This window comes from Melanerpes formicivorus, unplaced genomic scaffold (genome assembly GCF_026170545.1).
Source record: "Melanerpes formicivorus ecotype bairdi unplaced genomic scaffold, bMelFor1.0.p_v2 SCAF_109, whole genome shotgun sequence".
Classification (NCBI taxonomy): domain Eukaryota; kingdom Metazoa; phylum Chordata; class Aves; order Piciformes; family Picidae; genus Melanerpes; species Melanerpes formicivorus.
In genome coordinates this window covers 1,460,948-1,481,106 of record NW_027142461.1, presented here as the reverse complement: position 1 = coordinate 1,481,106, position 20,159 = coordinate 1,460,948, and the positions used below count along the sequence as shown (strand labels likewise).

General features: G+C 44.3%; 1 long non-coding RNA gene across 1 annotated transcript; it reads right to left on the bottom strand.

The window, feature by feature from the left end:
- Positions 1–2,891: 2,891 nt before the first annotated feature.
- LOC137455776 (uncharacterized) lies at positions 2,892–10,105 on the bottom strand. The gene is made up of 3 exons (XR_010990906.1): positions 9,294–10,105; positions 7,784–7,862; positions 2,892–3,005 (listed from the first exon to the last, which is right to left on the bottom strand). It is a non-coding gene; the product is annotated as an uncharacterized lncRNA (long non-coding RNA).
- Positions 10,106–20,159: the final 10,054 nt, after the last annotated feature.

Sequence of the window (20,159 nt, the reverse complement as noted above, 5' to 3'; positions counted from 1 at the left end):
TTGCTGCTCTTGCAGCATGGCTGGAGAGATAGGGCAGCAACCGCTGCTGTGGGAGGAGGTAAGTTTTTTCTCCTTTCCCCCAGCAGTTGCTGTCACCCCAGATACTCACAACTCTCTCTTGTCAGCAACGACCAGATGCTGTCCTGAGGGCAGGCAAAGACAAAGCCAATCAGATCCTGGGCTGCATCAGGAGAAGTGTGGCCAGCAGGTCGAGGGAGGTGATCCTCCCCCTCTACTCAGCTCTGGTGAGACCCCACCTGGAGTACTGTGTCCAGTTCTGGAGCCCCTATTACAAGAGGGATATGGAGGTGCTGGAACGTGTCCAGAGAAGGGCCACGAGGATGATCAGAGGGCTGGAGCACCTCTCCTATGAGGACAGACTGAAGGAGTTAGGGCTGTTCAGTCTGGACAAGAGAAGGCTCCAAGGTGACCTAATTGTGGCCTTCCAGTATCTGAAGGGGGCCTACAGGAAGGCTGGGGAGGGACTGCTCAGGATCTCAGGTAGTGATAGGACTAGGGGGAATGGAATGAAGCTGGAGGCAGGGAGATTCAGGCTGGATGTGAGGAGGAAGTTCTTCACCATGAGAGTGGTGAAACCCTGGAATGGGCTGTCCAGGGAGGTAACAGCGCCTCCAGGCAGGGAAAGCAATTCTCACCTTACCTAAACCACCACCACAGACTGGCATCAGCCATAGAAGCAGCTGCTGAGGAGAAAGTCCTTGCAGGGTCACTTGTATATCTCTTCTTTGGTACTGCAAACTCTGGTGAGACTAGTGCTATGCCCACAATGTGCACCATCCTCCAGTGACAAGGCCAGAAGCAAGAGATTCATCCTTAGCACTCTGCAGGCTGGCCACACTGCCTGCTCAGCCAAACCTTCTGAGATGGTATCCCAAAGGGAAAAGAGGGGAAAGGGGGGAAAAGTTGAACCAGACTGGTTAAGCTAGTGCTGCCTTTGTCTCTAAGAAGCAGCCCCAGTAGCTGACACATGCCGTGCCCATGCTGCTGCTGAGGATGAAGAGCAGGATGGACCATAGCCATGTGATGAATGCCTTGTACTCAGCAGACCACACATCTATCAGAGCTTTGTGGGATGTGACATTAAACCTTTCTGGGAGGGAAATAATTGCCACACTGAATGATGAGATCTGGGATGGAGCATTTGGGAGAAGAGAAAGGCTCATCTGCAGTGCAGAATATGATACTGTTTGGGATTTATTAAAGGACTAAACCAGCTCAGACTCACTTCCTCCTCCCTGAGATGGAGCACACCCAAAGCCCTGAGCACAGTCTTGTGCCCAAACATGAGGCAAGTTTGAGCTTGGGCTGGCACTCTGAAGCTAGCATAAATGTAGAAATGAAAAGAAAGTCCCAAAATTTTTATCTTTCCACTGAAAAAATCACTTCTGTCTTTCCAGAAAGAACTGTTTCTCTGTAGGTCAGCAGGTTCTGTATTTTTGCAGCCCCTATACTCCTTGCACCCATGTATTTTCACTCCTAGCTGAGCTAGACAGCTTTCTTGCCATCTCTCAGCTTTTTAATGAAGTTACACACATTTTCCACTGCATTTCCCCTTCACCTCAGCTCACTCTGATCTTTCTTTCTCTGTAGCTCTAGGTTCTGAGCTGTTCATTTAAATACAGTGTGGTTTGCCAGCATTTTTTTGCTAAGCCTTTTATTTTATCTGTTAAAGAAACAGAAGATGCATGTGCACTTCACACAAACATGCCTCACCAAGGTGCTTTCTGTGGCATGCTTTTGCCCTAGATTCAATCATAAACTTTTTAACATATAGAAGTGGTGAGAATGCCTTTAATCCCATGCCTTCTTCCCCAAGTGTTCTTGCCATCCAGCAGCATTCTAGTCTTAGATTTGCCACAAACATATATGGGAGGGGTCTTTCAAGCATCACATTCTGAGCACATTAAATTGGCTTAAGAGCTTAAATGTGGCAGGGTTTAAAGGAAATGAGCAAAACATCATCATGTTCTCTGGAAATGTTTTCCCTTGCCTCCCTTCTAGTATAAATGTGAATACAAAATATCCACAAAGAGGGGAAAAAGGAAAAAAAAAGTCTCCATTCTACTGAAAAATTTCAAGCAAGTTAAAATTTCTTTGCTTCCTGGGATGTTTACTTTACCAGGAATATTGCAGATCATTAGGCACACATCAACACAAAGGTTCAGGTTCCTTTGGCCTTGCTCCCCTGACTCCAAAGTGGCATTCAAATGACATACAGAACATTTGGAGTGGTGCATCACTATTTGTAAGCTGTGCTGTTTCTGTCATTTAAAGGCCTTCAGTCCTCCTTAAATCCAAACAGCTCCAATAACTAAAAGTATGGTTTTACTTTGAGTGATCTCAGTGCCTCTCTGTTAATGATAGTGCCATATAATTTGTGGGGTCTCCCGAAAAGTCATTCCCTCAAGCTGCAGCCAGTGACTCGGGGGTTTTGTTGATTTGGGGGTTGCTTGTTTTTGTTTTGTTTTTAATCTTTTTAAACTAAGGCTAACAAGTATCAGGCTCCACTGAGGAATGTAGAGAATTTTCAAAACACACTGTAGTAAATGAATGCAAGTTGAAAACACAGCACGTGCAGTCTTGCAGCTGTCCCCAAATTTCACAAGGCTGACACTGTAAAAAAGCCATGGATCTCATTTTCCAAAACCCTATCACAGCAGCATGACTGCACCCTATACCCATTTTCACACATCAATAAACAATTACTCATGTAGCATACAAGACAGAGGAAAACTGGGCACAGGAGAGCAGCAGTAATATGAACAAGAGCCATAGTTCAAGGCCAGCTTCTCACTGCAGCAAGGAGAGAAAAGTTTTGAGTTTGGCTTTTCATGGATCAGCCAACACCCAACCCTGTTTCCCACCTGGCCAGGCTGTTGGTCCAAGCTGTCTTAGTGCACTCTTCTCAGGATCCTTCGGGTCCAGCTGCAAGTTGCATTCCTTCCAGGAAGTTTTCCAGGGACTCATCGCATCCTATTTGGAGCCTATTCTCACCAAAAGAGATAAGACATTTCACAACTGATTGTATCTTCTATTTAAACACTGTCATGTCTTGAAAGGCAACATCAAAACATGCTCTAGGGTTTAGCAGCAGGCCTCAAAGCTGCCTGTTGGCTTAAGAAGTGGTACAACAGAAAAAGCACATTATTTTCTTCAGAGGGGAATCATTCCTCAGCCATGTCTTTACAGCAAGCGTTAAGGACTTTTTAATGTCACAGAAATACAACACACATCTTATTTTGATCAAACTGTGGAACAGCCATACTGATGAATTAAATGTGCCTGTAAGTATGAAGAGGAAAATCTGACAGCGAAGCACAATTAAGCCTGCAGATAAGCTCGTGGCAACCCAACAAAAAGTGAAAGTTAAGACATCAGATCCACCACTGGCTTTAGATGGCAAAGTTCCTCTGAGCTACATAAATTCTATTATTGCCATAGAAATCCTACAGGACAAGTGGCTGGCCAGCCTGTAAACTCCTAAATATGTCATGCACTCACTCAGTAATACTGAGTTTGTTGGGGCTGACAAAGGCTTGGGTCAATACTTAACCAGAAAAAAATCCAGTGTGGAAGCCAGGCCTGCTGAGATAAAGAGACCCAGCCACATGAGGCAGAGGCTGAGCACAGATAGGAGAGGAGCACACAAAGAACAGCTCAGCTCCTTGAAAGCTTCAGGCACCAGAGTGCAGAGAGGGGGAAGAGTACATAGCACAGCTGTGAATCCCTCTCTAGAGACGTATTTCCCTTGTTGAGTAATTTTTCCTGTGCCTATCTTCAGGAAAGAATTTGCATGTCTGTGAAGTCCCACTAGTGCATCCTCAGAAAGCCAGAACTTAAGGGCTTCTTGTATCAAGTTTTGCAGGGATCACTTGAGCATGTGAATTATCCCCTTGTCTTAGTGGAACCACTCTGCCCACAGCCCCTGATGATCTTCCTGTTGCCTCCACAATAAACTCCAAATGGAAAAAGTGAATGTTACTGAATCAAAAAACTTCATAGAGAATTGAAATAATACTGAACCCCTCCTCCCCCCATCTAGGGCTCCATTTGCTGTATCTGATCCTCCAAGCAACTTGCACAATGAGGCACTAAGATCAATGGGGCCGACCAGCCACAGGTTGTGCTTTTTGAGTCAGAAGCATTGCCTGCAAAAATTCAGAACCAGTTCTGCAGAGCTCCTCCATGCTTGCTATTATTATCAAAACTGTAGTGGCATTCTGGGTGCGATGCTTGAGACATCCTTCTCTGGTTAAAAACCACAACTGTGCATTACTTTTGTTGTCTCTTAAATACAAATACACAAAGCTGTAAAACCCCTTCTAATTATGTTTAAAAACCAATCACATTAAAACCACAGCTGATGCCAAGAACATTTTAATCACACAAACCAAGAGAAGTAGAAACATTTCACTGCTATGGCCTGTAGACTGAAGTAAGCATTTCGGTTTGGTTTAGGGAGACCAAACTCATAGTACCCACCTTTGCACCTCCCCTTTTTCCTCCATGCTGCCCATAAGCATTTTTTTTTCAACATCCTTTTCACTTGCATTTTGAAATTACTCTGTCATTCCCTATCCCTATTCCCAGGGCCCACCTTACCCTTTTGTGTTTTCTCTCTTTATTGTTCTCCACATTACTTCTCTCCCAACTTCACCCTACACAAGTTGCAGGAGAAGACATGTGTTCCACCTTCCTTGCCCTAATCTGGATGCAAATTTGGAGAAATTTCAGGTTAGGAGAGGAAGGACTGAAGCCTCTCTCACTCCTCTGTCATCCTCCTCCTCCTTGACTGACCATTTGGCATACATCTCTTAAGCAGCTCCCAGAAGCAAAGAGAGGACATGGAGGTGCAAATGGCTGCTCCTCATTTTCAGATTTGGGACCCAGTCCTGTTACTGCTGAGACCACAACCATTCCTGGATGTTGTGGAGTTGACTGGATGCAGTGACAAAAAGTGATCAAAAGCTGGTTCCAGGAGGTTGTTGCAGAAATACCATCAGCTGCAAAATCCCAATCCTCTTGACCTGTAAATTGCAAGTGCATTGCTCTGGCTGATAAACCACAGGGATGACCTAAACACCAACCTCTGGAAACATTCACATGAACCACATCAATGCACATTTCTTACACAGACAAGCAATGGCATGGAGAAGAAACCCAATGAGGTGAAACATTGCACAGAGGATTATCTATATTTGTGGGCAAAGTTCTCTAGCCAAATCTGAACCACAGATCTTCACATCTGAAAATGTGTCAGAGATATCATAGCAACACTGTCAGAGTCTTCCGTTCTTACCTGTGCCTTCTGTTTCTACTTTCCTACCTCCAGGGCAAGAGGAACCAGTTGGAGGCAGATCCTTCTTCATTAAACAAAAAGTGGCTTCAGTTAGAATGCCGTTGTGGGATGGACAGAACTCACCATCTTCTGTCATTTTGGCAGCATTGGCCACACTACAAACTGACACACACACTTGCAGAGTCAGGAAACTGCAAGTGCGGGCCTGTTCTCAATGGGATGGCAAGCCAGGAGCTGAGCTAATCCCATAGCCAGCCCCACAGCCCTGAGTAAGCTAAGCAGGACAGGCCCAGAGATGGTAGCCAGGTCCAGCCAAGAATTTAGACCATAAGGCAAAACCATGGTGGTAGGGTAGATGCACAATCCAGCCAGTTCATAAGTGTGGTTCAGTGATATGCAGGCAGGGCCACAGTGACAAGACAGAGCCAAGTTCAGGATGGGAAACCAGTCCACACATTTTGTTCCAGGGAAAAGGACTGCCCATAAACCAGCCCTAGTCAGGCTGAGCTAGAGACCAACATGTTTTGAAGTAGCTCAGGAGAGGAATGATGGTTGCCACCTGAACCTTTTAGGGCAGGTGGAGGTCTCACATGTGGCTGGTCAGGTTCAATAAGAACTGTAAATGTTCTCAAGGCCCTGATAGAATGAGAAAAAGAAATTGCAAACCATTTTTGTTTATATAACACATACATATACATGTATCTGTCTGTATATATAAAGATGTGTACATCACCATGTTAACATTCTGTTTCGTAAAGCTCTTCTCTTCATTTCCAAGCATCTGGCTTCTGATTTTTGATCCTCTAAGTCTGGAATGGACCTTAGCTCTAAATATTTATCTGATGCCACACAGCAAACAGAAGGCCCAGAAGTTAAAGAAAGCCACAGCTGCAGTAAAGGAATTGCAAGGACTTCTGAACAAAAATTTTAAGCTGAAAATAGTATGGCCTGCCCTTAAATTTACCTCCGGGATATTTCAAAGTCTGTTCAAGGACTTTAGTTTGCCTGGCTACAAGTCATCATCATAATAAATAAGAAAATAAATGTGGAAAGAGTTATTCTGCACTTCCTACAGCTTTTCTTTTTCTTTGCATTACAGCTTTCTACTCCCACTACTACCTATTATGTTCGCTTTTAGACTGTTTTCCTCAAATTGATTCTTCCTTTGATCTTTCCATCCCACAAGGGTCACATTTCCAAGCTGCTCTCAATTATTTGTTGTCTTTGGTGGCACCTGTAGTCCTTCCTAAGTTAAAAATCAACTGAAAATTTAATTCACATGCTGTTTGCCTTCACTCTGCTCTCACTAGTGAGTCTCTGACAGGAGGCTGGAGCCCACACCGAATCCTGAAATTGCCTCAATTTTGAGAAGAATCTCCCTCCCCAGGACTCGCCCTTGCCATTGGTTCAGTTAGAATAAACTAGAATAAACCAAACCAGGTTGGAAGAGACCTTCAAGATCATCATGTCCAACCCATCAACCAATCCAACCCACCCAAACAACTAACCCATGGCACCAAGCACCCCATCAAGTCTCCTCCTGAACACCTCCAATGACAGCGACTCCACCACCTCCTTGGGCAGCCCATTCCAATGGGCAATCACTCTCTCTGTAGAGAACTTCTTCCTAACATCCGACCTGAACCTCCCCTGGCGTAGCCTGAGACTGGGTCCTCTTGTTCTGGTACTGGCTGCCTGGGAGAAGAGACCAACATCCGCCTGTCTACAACCTCCCTTCAGGTAGTTGTAGAGAGCAATAAGGTCACCCCTGAGTCTCTTCTCCAGGCTAAGCAGCCCCAGCTCCCTCAGTCTCTCCTCATAGGGCTTGTGTTCCAAGCCCCTCACCAACTTCGTTGCCCTTCTCTGGACTCGTTCCAGCAAGTCAACATCCTTCCTAAACTGAGGGGCCCAGAACTGGACACAGGACTCGAGGTGTGGCCTACCCAGTGCAGTGTACAGGGGCAGAATGGCCTCCCTGCTCTGCTGGCCACACTGTTCCTGATGCAGGCCAGGATGCCATTGGCCCTCTTGGCTGCCTGGGCACACTGCAGGCTCATGTTCAGCCTACTACTGACCAGTACCCCCAGGTCCCTCTCTGCCTGGCTGCTCTCCAGCCACTCTGACCCCAGCCTGTAGCACTGCATGGGGTTGTTGTGGCCGATGTGCAGAACCCAGCACTTGGATGTGTTAAATCTCATGCCGTTGGACTCTGCCCATCTGCCCAGCCTGTCGAGGTCTCTCTGCAGAGCCTCTCTACCCTCCAGCAGATCAACTCCTGCCCCCAGCTTGGTGTTGTCAGCAAATTTACTGATGATGGACTCAATGCCCTCATCCAGATCATCAATAAAGATGTTAAAGAGCATGGGGCCCAGCACTGATCCCTGAGGCACACTACTAGTGACTGGTCGCCAGCTGGATGTTACAAAGTTGTTACAAAGAGTGCACAAGCAGACATATACTCACAGGATCAGGCTTGTAGATGCTTGGTTTCCTGGGAGAAGGTTATGTTTTAATTATCCTGCATTAAGACATTTCAGTCATGCTGAAAGAAGAAGAAAAAAAAAAAAAAAAAAAGTAGTATATTAGATACAAAATAATTATTCTTATGAGTAACTTCCTTTACCTCATGTCCCAGCTTAATTTGGCTTTCTCTGTATGTACAGGCTGGTTTTATGCCATAATTATTCCTGGCCAAATCACCCAAAACAATTTTGAAAACATTTAGTTTTGCAAATGTTCCCATATAAATGCAAATCCTTGAACAGAGCTCAGATATTGCATTTGTTCTTCCCTCTTCGTGGCAAATTTGTGTAATTGGATTTTAATTTGGTTTATGTTAGAATTTATTCTTTTTTTTTTTTTTTTTTTTTTTTTTTTCAGTATTCCAAATCCCACCCTTTGCCTAGAACCACCTCCACTGGAGCAGGTTGAACTCAGCTAGGTTTTAATGCTGTGGATAAATATCTTCTACTTACTCTCTCAGCTATGGCTGAGTGCATTAGTGTCCTACATGGAGTTTACAGCTCCGTCGGCAGCAAGAATTGCATGGACACTTCCTAAGCTGCTCTACTGCATGTGCTCTAGTTCAGGGAGTCTTCTTTGATGGTTTAAGTTAACTAGGTTAATTAGGTAAAGAAGCAAATAGTGTATGCAAACATATTTCCACCAGCTGGCAGATAGGTGGGGAATGGTGGCCTCTGGCACAGGAACAGTAACTGCTACCTTGGGGTGGCAATTTCTTCAACCAGCAGAGACAGTTGCAAAGTAAACCTGTGCTTGTGACCTGACTGAGCTAGAACCTGGAAATCAAGAATGCTGCAAAAGCTGTGTTAAGATTTGAAGAGAAAGAGGAGGGTGACAAAGCAGACTGGTGCAGGGTATTGCATGTGACCACTGTGGGACACCACAAGCAGCTGCACAGGGCAATTCCCTCTGGATTGTTTTGGACAATGCAGGTGTGGCACCAACAAACCCTCCCAGATTGCACAGATGACTCAGCAGAGCTTCAAAACTATCTCTATGGAAGAGTTATTTAAGGGTGATTCATGGCCACTGGCAGAAGGGGATTATCCAGGGAGAGGGCAAGGGCAGTTTCATTTTCTGAAATAGCTTCAGAGAAAATGAATCATAGTCACACTGAACTCTGGCCACTCTGAGTGGCAAACATGCTCTGATCTGTAGAGACTGGATGCGGCATAGCCTGTCTTAATAGAAGAGATCTGGACTATTCTAGAAACTATGGAGCAGCCCATAGCTCTTACACCTACAGTTTCATGTAAAAAGAAGGTCTGGGCAGGGAATGCACTGTAGCATATCCAGGAATGCTCTCACATGCTGGGGAGATGCAGCAAGTGGTGCTTTTCACACTCCATGAGCATGGTCATATTAGGAGAGGAGACTCACATCTGAGAAACTAAGGCTGAGGAGAGTGGAAAAAGAAAACCAAGCTTGATGGAAAGAGCAAGATACATACACATTTATGTCCAGGCAGCTTCTCACACCTTTTTCCATCTCTGTAGTTATGGAGGGGCTACCAGGATCCAGCCTTCAATAAAAGGTATCTGTTTCTGAAGTGAAAACCAGGACTTATTTGCTAACAGCACACAGTAACTCTACACATCAGTGCAGAGCAGGAAATGAAAAACACCTTTTCTAACTATGTTATAATGGCAGTTTTAGGTAGATGGAACATTGGCAGCAGATGCCGAACTGGAAGCTGGCTACCCCATTGGCTTTGCAGCAGCAGCTTTGGTGTTTGGAAGCTTTTCATAGGCTGACAATGCTTCAGAGGAGTCTACTTCTGTCTGGGATTACAAAAATCAATCACACTGCTTGTATATGGCATGAATGGTAACTATGTGAATAGTCCCTTCAAGGGAGATTTATTCCAGGTTATCACATCCAGCATGCCACAGGAAGCTTTCCCCAGCTTTATGGTATTGGTTATCAGCAGACCATTTCCATTTTTAAATCCAGTTATTCTGTTTCAAAGAAGAATGCATTCTTTTTCTCCCAATAGGCAAAATTACTTCCCTTAGGGGAAGATTTAGGTACTGGTAAAGTGTCCTAGTCTCTCTTGATCTTGTAAGCCATTTAAAGACCTGCACACAACACCCATGTCACTGTAGCATTGCACTTCTTGTTCTCTTTTGAAATTGCATAAAATGATCTTGAGATGCAACCACCTTTCAATCCTCCTTTCAGTGCAGAAAAGGTGTACCAGGTGGTAGAAACCATAGTTCTGCCAATGTTCAACCTCCTTTCAGTTGGTATATCCTCCTCAGTCAAACCAGAAGCATTTTATACATGAGTATCACTTAAGGAACACCAGAGCAGAGGGACAGGTTTTCCAGCTCAGCCCACATATCTGCACTTTTGGAATAACAGAGACAATCCAAAGTGTCCTGAAAGTCATCCAGCTTCTCTCTGGGGGAGTTGCTTAACTTGCTATCACAAAGTTAGCAGAGCACCTTCTCTCTCCTTATGTTTTCTCTGAGGGTGGCATAAGGCGAGGCACTGGAACAGGTCTCCCAGAAAAGTTGTGGAGGCTCCAACCCTGGAAGAGTTCAAAACCAGGTTGCACAGGGCATTGAGTAATATGGTCTAGGAGGAGGTATCTCTGCTCATGATAGGAAGGTTTGAACTGGATGATCTCTAAGATACCAAAACCCCTTTTATGATTCTATGATTAAGACAAGGATATCCTTGCTGACAGTTGATGCTTGGTTGCTGTACTCAGCCTGTTTGTTTCTGCTTTCAAACTGTTCCTGGGGCCACCAGCAGCTGGCACAAATAAGGGAAGCTTTCTGACTCCAGATTAAGTCCACCACTGGTCTATGATTCAGAATGTGAGCTGGTTAAAAAATCCCACATTTCTCTTTTTGCACTCCCCTGCCTTGGAAGGGAGTTGGCAGGACTCACTGACAGGGCTTTAAACCAGATTTGAAGGGGGAAGGGGCTGAAACGAGTCCCCCCAGACAGGAGTCTTAGGGTGATAAGCTGGAGTCAGGGGTGAAACCACCAGCCCAGCTGAAGTGCATGCGCTCTAATGCACGAAGCATGGAACAGGTCATCTTGAGACAGACAACTTGTGACAGAACAAGAGGACATAGTCTCAAGCTGCACCAGGGGAGGTTTAAAAAGAGACTGGATGAGGCACTTAGTGCCATGGTTTGGTTGATTGGATGGTGTTGGGTGATAGGTTGGACTCGATGATGTCTGAGGTCTTTTCCAAGTTGGTTAATTCTGTATTCTGCTGCAGAGACTCAGGCCACAGTACTTAGTGACCCCATGGTGAAAAAGACTTGTTACACAACAATTTGATTAAAGGAAGCATTCCCTTTCAACAGAGACACAGTTAAGTCATGGATCTGCACAGAAAGCTTTCCAAACATTCACCCAACAGTCCAGAGCAGCTGGTAATATTTAAGGAGCACCAGTGTCTCCAAAATACCTATGGGATTTAAATGTTCCTTGTGGGGCTCACTTGATAAGACTCCTAGTGATTTTGGCCATGCCATGGGACTGATTCATCAGCCCCTAGTATTTCTTAATGTATGGCATAGAAAAGGTAGCAAAACTTTAGTGGAGTATCTGTGGAAAGTCATACACACATGAGACAGACATCTGTTTTATGTAACATATATTTCCATGTATACTTATACACAGAAATGTGCTCAGAAAACACTCTTCAGGCTGTAAAGCTCACTGCTCGGTAGTTAGTTTTATGAGTAATGAACACCAATGAAGGGAACTTTAAAGGTCATCTAGTACAACCCCCCTGCAATCTATAGGGATATCTTTAATTAGGTCAGAGCCCCAAACAACCTGACCTGGAATGTTTCCAGAGACTGGGCATCTACCACCTCTCTGAGCAGCCTGGGCCAGTGTTTCACCAGCGTCGGTGTGAAAAATGTCTTTGTTGTATCTAGTCTAAACCTACTTTCTTGTAATTTGAAACCATTGCTGCTTGACCTGCTCCCTAACTCTGGGTGAAGGCTGCCCTGTGCACTGTGTGTTGCTGAGGGTGAGACTCTAGCAGAGCAGGGTCAGACATTTTGATCCCAGCTCATCCCAAGTAAGAGCCTATTGCTCTGACTCTATCACCAGCTCCTCACCATCCCTTCTCTGCCAGGAATATAATCACACTTTCTGATCTGCCAGCACAGCCCCATCTGCAGTCCTTTCCTAAGTCAAATTTTGTCAAATGACCTTGTTTTGGGGGGAAGAAAGGGGTATCAATGTTTTTAAAGGGCAGGCAAAGCAGTTCCCCCACCAAGCCAGATAACTTTTGCCAAACTGAGGAACAGTGAGACGTGCAATTCTGCCAGAAGATCTGAGGGGTCAGCAACCCCTGAGACGAGATCTGCTGCAGCCAGAACATTGTGTCTGATTGCACCATTAATGAGCTCCTGTTCAATATTTCTTCTTCACTGTATTGCTCAAGGCATAGTACCAAAGCCTTAGTAATGGTGCTGTTCAAACCCTGTGGTGGAGACAGTCTTACTAATATCTATAACACCCACCATTCTACTATCACAAATATCCATTTGTTCATTAATTTTAAATGCCCACTTTGATTTTTTTCAGAAGCTGTAGCATTGTACAGCACTTTACTTGTTTGAGGAACAACTTACATTGACTTTTGTTGCAAACATAAGCATCAGTGCCTGAAATTTGTGATACAGAATAGAAGAAATCACACTTTCTTAATAAGCTGTCAGACTGTTGAAACTTGACTAACATCATATAGGAATTAGAACAGAACCAAGGATACTTTTTTTTTTCCAGGGCAAGATACAGGTCTGACAGTCTCTAATCTTCTTTCTCAGTCCTCTGTCTCCTTGCCAGTTTCTATAGTGAACAAAGCAGGGGACCCTGTAAACATTGAATCTGTCCCAAAGCAGATCTATCCTGCACCTTCAGCAACAAAGAATACCAAGGGGATGATGCAGTTAAAGGTATAAGTCTCATGGCTTAGGGGATTTTGCAACCTTAAATATTTTTAAACATTTAAAAAAATATATTAATAAAGGGGAAAAAAAACCCAAACTGCATGACTGTTGTTGCCGAGGTTTATAAAGGCACATTGAAAGCCCCTAAGAGTGTCTGTTATCGCTCAGTACCCCAGCACACAGGAATCTGCATAATGTTCTTGAAGACATCTACCATATGAGCCAAAGGACAATTCCCACGTGTCTGACCATTGCCCTGTGTATCTGACAGGAGCTCTGTGTGCATTTGTGTACATGTGCATGTATGACACACACACAATTTGCCAATGGGTTTCAGTGCTATTTGCTGACACTGGATTTGATGAATCAGAGACATACAAGAGGCACATACTCTTCTGATTTTCCTTCTCAAGCTTGACTGACTCTGTTCCACCCCACTATGATCTTCCTGTTTTGATTATTCTCTGTTGCTGTACTCCTCAGTCCTCTCCATTTCCCCTTGTCAGCCAAATCCCTTTCTTCCTCCCTTCCTCCTGCCTTTGTCTGGTTAATCCCCACCTCAGGCTCCTTGCCCGACTATGATTCCACCTCTCTGAGTTTCTTCCTCCCTTCAGTCCTTCACCAGCATACCTTTTTTCTGTACAGTCTCTCTCCCCTGGATGAATTCTCTGCCTTCTCCTGCCTTGCCAGGACTATCCCAGCTCCACCCTAAACTTCTCCTAAACAGTCTTTCAGCCCACCAGGGTCTCTCTTTAGACCCCTCCTTCAGCTCCAGTCTTTTGCCTCATCTCTGCCTTGCTCTCTCCGTGTCCCACTGACAGTCTGATTTTCCAACCATTCTCACATTGGTGACCCATTTCTGACTCCTCTCTCCCAGTTTCCATTCTCATCCTCTTCCATTAGGCTCTATCTCCTTATCAAGCTTCTCATCTTCCTCTTAGCTTCATCTATCTCAGTCATCCCTTAAAAATGTGGTCCCTGGTTCCTCTTTCGCAACTTTTTGTCTCTCCAAACTCCTTTTCTGCTAGCAGGTAGTTGGATTACCAAAAATGGAAAGAAGGACTCTGAAGATTTTGGGTTTTTAGCTCCTGCAGCAGTCTGGTTTTGTCACCCTTAATGTAGGCCTGAGTGGGAGCACAAAGAAAATTCTCTTGCTTGCTTACAACTTAAGATACAGAGCTTGAGCTCTGGTCCTCAGGAAATAGCAAGCCAGACCTTGGGGTAAGAGACCTAGCACTTACTAAAGAATAGAATAGAATAGAATAGAATAGAATAGAATAGAATAGAATAGAATAGAATAGAATAGAATAGAATAGAATAGGATAGAACAGAACCGAACCGAACCGAACCAAGTTGGAAAAGATCTCAGTGATCATCAAGTCCAACCTATCACCCAACACTATCTAGTCAACTAAACCATGTGCCTCATCCAGTCTCTTCTTGAACACCTCCAGTGATGGTGACTCCACCACCTCCCTGGGCAGCCCATTCCAATGGGCAATCACTCTCTCTGTATAGAACTTCTTCCTAACATCCAGCCTAAACCTCCCCTGGTGCAGCTTGAGACTGTGTCCTCTTGTTCTGGTACTGGCTGCCTGGGAGAAGAGACCAACCCCCACGTGGCTACAACCTCCCTTCAGGGAGTTGTAGACAGCAATAAGGTCTACCCTGAGCCTCCTCTTCTCCAGGATAAGCAATCCCAGCTTCCTCAGCCTCTCCTCATAGGGCTTGTGCTCCAAACCCCTCACCCACTTCGTTGCCCTTTCAGGTTCCAGCAACTCAACATCTTTCCTAAACTGAGAACTGGTCACAGTGCTCAAGGTGTGGCCTAACCAGTGCTGGGTACAGGGGCAGAATGACCTCCCTGCTCCTGCTGGCCACACTGTTCCTGTTACAGGGCTATAAAAATAGCCAAGACTCTTCATCCTTTTAATACTACAAAGCCTGTATTGACCAACAGTTATCTCCCTGTACTTATACATAGAAGAATCTGCTCCAGGGGATGTACATCTAATTAGACCAAAAAAACCCACAAGCAAACAACAACCCAAGACCCCTTAAACGTGCATGGAAGTGCTATTGCCTTCACATAAGTTACTACTGTTGGACATACTCAGCAAATGCTAATTGCTTACTTTGTAAGGTCATTTACACAATGCTCTAAAAATCCCCTGGAGCTCCCTCCTGAGCCAAAGCTGAGAACCTGGAAGAACAAAATAATGAGCTCCCACCTGAACCAAAGAGCTTCCACACACTTTTATCAGTTGTAGTGGAAAAAAATGTGCCATAGATTCTCTACATTCACCTTCCTTTTTGCCATTGCAGCTGCTCTATGGAAACAAGCCAGGCAACTCAGGACTTCCCAACCAGCAAGGTGTGCCCATGATGAAGATGAGGCATAGTGTAGTGGCCAAATGAGTAAGTTCTGCTGGGGTCTGTGGTCTTGTTCTTGGAGCCAGCAGTAAACAAAAGCAGCAGAGGCATGGGAACCTGGAATACAGGAGATGAAGTAGCAGAAAAGGCTCTGGCTGGTGGAAAGCCAAAATGGGAATCACAGAATCACCCCCCAGGTTGGAAAAGACCTCAGAGATCACCAAGTCCAACCTATTACCTAATACCTCATGACAGATAAACCGTGGCTCCAAGTGCCATATCCAATCCTTTTTTGAACACCTCCAGGGATGGTGACTCCACCACCTCCCTGGGTAGCACATTCCAATGGCCAATTACTCTCTCTGTGAAGAACTTTCTCCTCACCTCCAGCCTAAACTTCCCCTGGTGCAGCTTGAGACTGTGTCCTCTTGTTCTGCTAGTGATTGCCTGAGAAAAGAGAGCAACCACCAAACCAGTGGACAAAGGTGGAAGTTATCCACCAGGAACAAAGGCTGGGAGGAAAACTGCTAAGAGATTGGCTCTAAAAACATTGGTAATCAGTGACCTAGAGACACTGGCAGCTTGCAGCAATTAATGTATTCCCTTACCTCATGGTTTTATGCTTCAGATGCAGATTAATAGCATTCATTCAAAGAAAGAATGACATCATCTGCATAAATCCTTTTCCAGTGTCATACTGTATTCTCTGGCTTTCTGATTACTGCTGGTCTGCTGCATTAGTGATGCTGTTTCAAATTTTGTTTTGTTTTCCAGTTTGAAAAAAAAAAAAAGAGAAGTCCTTCAATCCTCCATTCAAGCTTGCTTTGAAAGAATCCTTTTAATGAAGAAAGGGAGTCTGCATCCCAATCTTTCCATCATCTCTACCTGCTCCTCATGTCACCTTGCTGCCTTACTTGCATGCCTCTATGTGGCTCTCCTCAAACCTGCTTTAGCAAAGCCTCCATTGTGGTAATTGAGGTGGGGATTAGCCATAGCAGTATGGTAACTTATGCAGTTGCTTCTGAGGTGGTGTAGCTTGCTCATGGAGCCCTGACCAATGCTGTTATGTCTTTGTAGGTCAATTTCATTGTCTCCTAGAACTTAAAACCTTAAGAAACTATTTGCCCTTCTTATTCCTACAGCAAAATTTCTTCAAAGGTCTTGTTTGTCTCTTCAAACTTCATCCCAGCAAGGGTCATCTAGGGGCAGGCTGCATGCTTGAGGGAATATTTTTTTGAGGAAAGCCAGTCATTAGACTCCTCCACACCACTCCATGTAGGTGGCACAACCTAGCCCTCACCTTATTAAACAAAGATAATAGAGCAAAGGAAATAAGACAGAAAATATTCCTTTGGATAGAAAAAATATCTCATGTGCTTATATATACCCCAGTGTCAAAGTACTCCTTGAATTTTGGAGGAGTATGGTCTTTTCTCAGCTTTTTCACAAAGCTTCCATTAAACACCAGTTGGGTTCCCATGCCTGTGACAGAAGGAGAATATACCCAAGTGTATATATATAAACTGTATATGTATAAAGTGTATATATATATATATATATATATACACACACACACTTTATATATAAAATGAATGAGCAAAAAATGTCTAAAGATTTTATTGCTTTAGTTGTCTTTTCCATTTTTCAAACCACTTCTAATCTGAACCATGCAATCAAGAACATGTGCTATCTGAAACAATAAGCAGGGTTTACATATAGCTGTCAATTATCACAGAAGGTGCTGGGAAACATTCTGCAAAGCTCTGGCGACACTATGCAAAAGGAAATCCCAGCTGCAGCTAAGCAAGCAACACAATAATAATTATCCTGAAATAATCTGCTTGAATTTTCAACTGAATTCAGGGTGAGCAGGCTCAGGCTCAAATAGCATTCCTCTTCTGGCAGATTTTTATCAGTTCAATAACCCAGACTCTTGCAGAAAGGATACTTGTAAGACCTTAGAGCTGGGAAGATTTTTCTGGGTGTTTGACTTTTGTTCCCTGCTGTGGCTAGCAGACATACTGTATCTGAAGCTGACTAAATTATAAAGCTCTGTCTTTAAAAAGAAGGGGGTAGACAGCTCTATTATTTCCCCTAAAAATTAATACTGTCCCTATAGAAGCACCTCTTTTCCAGCACAAGCTTTTCTTCTCTCATATTGTCCTTCAGTGTTAAGGATCTTTTCTTTGCTTTCCCAGTACTTATAAACCACTTCCATAAGCTTGTGCAACCTGCAGGGTTCTGGCAAAGTAAACAAGTTAAATTCTTCTGGTTTCCTCCCACAGAAAGTTTCTCAATGGTCAAATGAGACACAACAACAACAACAACAACAAAGGGGAAAAGAGAAAACAGCTCTGTATCCAGACCTACGTAAGGAGGTTTCCATCAAATGTCTGCCACCATTCACAAAACATTCTTAGTACTGTTCTGTGTTGTTGTAAGAAAACAGATTGGCCCAAAGCTGCAGGCAGGGGGGAGAGGCTGTAACTCCTGGCTAAACACCAACACAACCAACAATAGGCATGTTAGGCCTACTTTTCACAAATGCTAAGCACCATCAACCCTCACTGAGACCAGGTGAAGCTGAAGAAGCTCAGATAAGGCTCTTAAAAGCATGGCATTGGCTCTTGAAATAGGTGGAGCGTATGTCTATGTCCACATGATATTCTAACAGAGCACCTCTTATCTTCAGACACATTTAAAATTGAGAATGGTGACAACATTTCACATCCTTAGAAAGATTTTCCCCTCTTCCAGTCACTTCAACTTGGGAGCTGAAGCTCATTCTTGGAGTGCACCAAAAGTACATCATTGAATAGTTCTCTGTGGACAGAATCTGTCTGAAGGAGGTATTTTCTGTCCATTGGAGAATGTTAACTCATCTCCACTGAATTCTACGAAGAGACTGATTACAGAAAACACCCAATTGTTGATTGCTACATGACCTCATGCTTTCAGAGACTTACCAGAGCTAGCACTTAGTTGATGGATGGATGGATGCATGGATGGATGGATGGAGTGTGTGTATATGTGGAAGAGAGATGAAGGTCTGTTTCAGGTAAGACACTTGATGTGCCACTGACATTTTCAATACATTTAGATGTGCTAAAGAAAATAATGCCAATGAGTATCACTCTTATGTTAATGCTGGAAGAAAGAAGGGGTTAGAGCTCATAAAAAGGATAGGAAAATTGCTGTGGGCTGTGTCGTAGGGTCAGGTCCAGAGAGCTCTGTGTTCCTAAGAGTACAGCCCCAGTAAGCACTCAAGAATGTCCAGCATGATGAGAAAACTGGAGCATGATATGGCACATAGACATGGTATTGTTTTGCCTAGATCTGTATTTCCCTTGTGCTGCCTAAAATAAACAGTGTTGAGGGGGCAGTGATGGCAGGGATGGGGAGGGGGAAAGGCTCGGGGAATGTGGTTGGAAAGCTCATGCACAGTTATCTTGTTATCATGTGTCCTTGAGGAGGCAATCTGCCAGAATAGCCACAGAACTGGTGCCCTGGGAAAGGGTTTGATTAAGCCATCAGGGAATCTCTGAGATTTGACACCAGTCTCAGGATCTACATCAGTGACAGCAAACCATTAGATGGAGGTCAAGTTCAGCCCTGACAAAGACTTGAGCTGGCACCAGTGACAAATGAGCTACACTGTTTCTGCACATAAACTTGGCACTCACTTCCAAAACCCCTACAGAGCTGGATACCAAGGTCTCAGAAGGGAATGCTCAGAGAGGCTCTGAACTTTGGGAATGCCTCTAGAAATCCAAAGCCATGAAGCAAACAGATGCAACAGACTGGACTAACTCACACAGAGGAGGGAGAGCAGAGCTGGGGTGACAGCACCAAGCTCTCCATAGATCACAGAGCAGGCTGCTGGGGAACAATGAACTAAGTCACCATCTCTGAGCCTTGCAGCTTCCCAGGAAAGTGAGAAATACTGTGGTTTTCAAGCCCACTGGTCCCAGCCCTACCAGTCACATGGAAAGCCCTGGGATGAAAGACTGGAGGCTTCCAGCAGCCTGACAGAAATGCAGTGACCCCAAGGGTTTTCCCTTTCATGGAAAATGTTGAAACTTGGCTTTCATTCCAACTTGGAATGAAACCAGATTTTGCAATATTGAAATTCTCCATGAAATGAAATGACTTTTCATGGCACAGCTTTCCTGATTGATGCAGACTGCATGTAACTGAGAAGAGCCTCCTAAACCAGCATCGTAATCAGAATTTCCTGGTCTGTCACTTCCAAGGACACAATTAACTGCAAAACTGACATCTGCACTTCTGCAGGAAGGCAGTGAAGAGAACAAATTGGGCAGAGCAGCAGCAAAACATCATATAGTATGGTGTGCAGATCAGATGCTGACCTGATGCTTTCTCTGCTGAGGTCATGCTAACATGCTGCTTGTTTTCTTCTGGGTGCACCTGATCAAACTAAACTGTGGTGAGAACGCACATGCAGACACCTGGTTCTCTCAGCTGTGATGTTTTCAGGCTGAGGCAAGTAATACTGCAATAATTCCAGTCAGCATGTGCTGCTGCTCACCTCAGAGCTGTTGATGACTCCATATTCACTTGCAGGAAGTTTGCAACGTGCCCCCTTGCACTCAGCAGACAAGGTGGCTGCAAGGTGCCCAACAGGTTTGTTTCTAGTCTGCTCATCTGTTTTAATCATCATATTTTCACCTGTAGAAGTATCTGAGTTACCAAGTGAAGAAGAAATATAAAGTGAGTATGAATGAATGTTGCATTAAATCAAGAGCTTGGAACACCTTTGCTATGAGGAGAAAGGCTGACAGTGTTGGAGCTGTTCAGCCTGGAGAAGAGAAGGCTCCAGGGGAGACCTCATTGTGGCCTTTCAGTACTTAAAGGTGGCCTATAAGAAGAACAGGGACAGTCTTTTCAGCAGGGCCTGCTTTAACAGGAGGAGTGAAGATGATTTTAAACTATAAGAGGAGAGATTCTAACTAGATACAAGGAATTAAGTTTTTTACATTGAGGATGCTGAA